The following is a 2780-nucleotide window of genomic DNA, read 5'->3' on the forward strand; positions in this document are numbered from 1 at the left end:
AGGGGAGCGGGAGACTGAACCTGGTGACTGAACCTCCGCATTGATTCCTCACCACGACTCCTGTGCAGGTTGGAAGAGAAGACGCGGTTTACTGAGACCTGGTTGTCTCAGAGTTGCTAACTCGTTGTCATTCCTATTTGAACGGGAGAACTCTAAAGACCAGATCCATCTACTCCGGTAGCGCTCGGCCGCCAACTCGCTTTGGGAAGATCTTGAGCAGTTTCTGCTGCTCCAGGGGTTCGGTTTCCTGGTCTGTGAAGCGGGGTGAGACCCCCTCCCCGCGCCCCCTGGCCCGGACACCACCGATGAGTGTAAAGGCTACGATGGCCACCAGGGAGCGCGAGAGGCGCGTGCTGGACCACGGCGGCGGCGATCTCCAGACCAGACAGGCATGGTCCTTCCGGGTCTCTGTGTCTTTTGCGGGAGCACCAGCTAGGTGACCCCAGACTCGTCGCCTCCTTTCTCTCAGCCGCTATAAGATGATCACAATAATGTTTCCTTGGAGCGTCCTGCCCTGTTACAAAGCACTTCCTCCTCCATTCTGTCCCTTCCCTGTGCAATGTCTGGGAGGTGGCCTTATAACACCCCCATCCACGGGTGAGAAAGCTCCAGCCCACAGCAGAGCCACCTGCCTAAGTTCACCCTGAAAGTCACACTTGGATATGACCTGCTGACTAAGCCCTTTCCTGACCTGTCAGCAATCTCTCAGGCAGGGTCCCCTGAGCTCTGTTCTGGGGACTTTCTCAGCCAATTGCAAAGAGCACCTGCCCAGGGAAGTGCGACAGAAGGAGACGCCATTGCTGGAGAAAGGGCCATGGGAAAACCACCTGGTGGAGGGTATGGTGTGAGCACTGGTGCTGTCTCAGAGTATGGTGTGAGCCTGGAGTGGTGTCAGGGCATAGTGTGAACACAAGTGTGACGTCAAGGTATGGTGTGAGCACAGGTGTGGTCTCAGAGTATGGTGTGAATCTGGTGTGGTGTCAGGTTATGATGTGAGCCCAGTGTGGTGTGAGCCCAGTGTGGTGTGAGCACTGGTGTGGTGTGAGCACAGGTGTGGTGTTAGGGCACAAGCACAGCCGTGCTGGGCTGCAAGTGGACAGTGCCAACCACACATAGGAAATTTCCTAACCAAGCAAGTCAGGAAGCCAAATGAGAACCTTTTATCCGCATCAGTGATTTAACCCATTAAAAACTCCAAGTGAAAAGACAGAAATACTAAGTAATATAAAAGCTTTCTATAGAAAAATGAGCTTTTTTGGTTTAGACAAGATATGTAAGAAATAATTCTTCATTGGAGCAGCTCTCTTAAGGGGGAAAAATTTATTCAAAGAAACAGCTAGAATTGCGAATGTTTACAGAAATTTCCTGTTTATATGAGAAATCTCACCCTGACGTAGAATATGATTTAAAAATGATCCTTGGAAAATGCTGGAGTGGCTCGGCGCCTGTGGCTCAAGCGGCTAAGGCACCAGTCACATACACCTGAGCTGCTGGTTCGAATCCAGCCTGATGCCGCCAAACAACAATGACGGCTGTAACCAAAAAATAGCCAGGCGTTGTGGGGGGCGCCTGTAGTCTCAGCTACTTGGGAGGTGGAGGCAGGAGACTCACTTGAGCCCAGGAGTTGGAGGTTGCTGTGAGCTGTGATGCCACAGCACCAGGCCCAGGGAGACAGCTTGAGGCTCTGTCTCAAAAAAAAAGAAAAAAAGAAAAATGCTGGAGCAACGTAATGTCAGTTGGATAATCCATAACTTGATTGAACTAAATTTAGAAACTTATCTATGGGCTGCAGTGCTCTTTTCCTCAGGTAGGACAATTCTAGAATGTAGTATTGTATTTCTTCATCATAACTATTGTGATAGGCTGGGAGAATCACTTTGGAAGAAAGCTAACATCTTTAGATACAAATTTGAAACAATTTTAAGAAACGAGAGTCTGATCTAAAAGGACGCCTTCACTAAAGCATGACAAAAAGTATAATAAAATCTTTTTATTAACATATTTATAAAGTATTGGAACACATTTTCGGTAATTCCTTTTAACCTAATAAGTCTTGCATGGTTATCTTAGATTATCATGCTACATGGGCATTAATAATGGAAAGATAAGAGGACCATTAACAAGAAGTCTGATGGGCAGAAACAAAGTTTCTTAAATCCATTGCTTAGTTATCTTTTTAGTTCCGTCACTTACCTTCTATTTTCATATTTTGCTATTATGTGAAATGTATCTTTTTGGTGGTTTGATTTTTTTCTTTCTAAAATAAAGTCTTCTTTCCAGCTGGCTTAGTTTCACAGATTTAAACCCATTTTAAAGAAATAAGATAGTTCTTTAAATGCCATGAAAGTATTTGCTATAATAAACAAAATTCTTGAGACTTAGAAAAAAAGAAAACACAACTCCCAGTGAGCGTTCTCTCTTAGAGGTCTGTGGTCCTCATTTTCCTGTAATCCCATAAAGGGATTTTGGCTCATCACAAAGGAATCCAGACAGTGCACAGAGGAACCCAGGGAGGCCAGGCTTGGAGACAGAGGCCATCCTAGGATGGAGGCATAGGCAGGTAACTTGATCAAGACCACACTGCTTCACAGTAGAGGACCAGAATCCAAGCCCAGGCACCAGAACTGGCTGCCTTGCCACCAAAACTTGGACTTTTAACCCTCATGCTACAGTCAAGCAGTAGTGCCCTGTGGTGAGATGCAGAACCTCAAAATCCCAGCCACTCGTCATTTCCAGTTGTATGACCTTGGGAAAGTTACTTGGCTGTGCCTCACTGTCCT

The sequence above is a fragment of the Otolemur garnettii genome, unplaced genomic scaffold, assembly GCF_000181295.1.
Source record: "Otolemur garnettii isolate 467f Iridium unplaced genomic scaffold, OtoGar3 scaffold00066, whole genome shotgun sequence".
In the NCBI taxonomy this organism is placed as follows: Eukaryota; Metazoa; Chordata; class Mammalia; order Primates; family Galagidae; genus Otolemur; species Otolemur garnettii.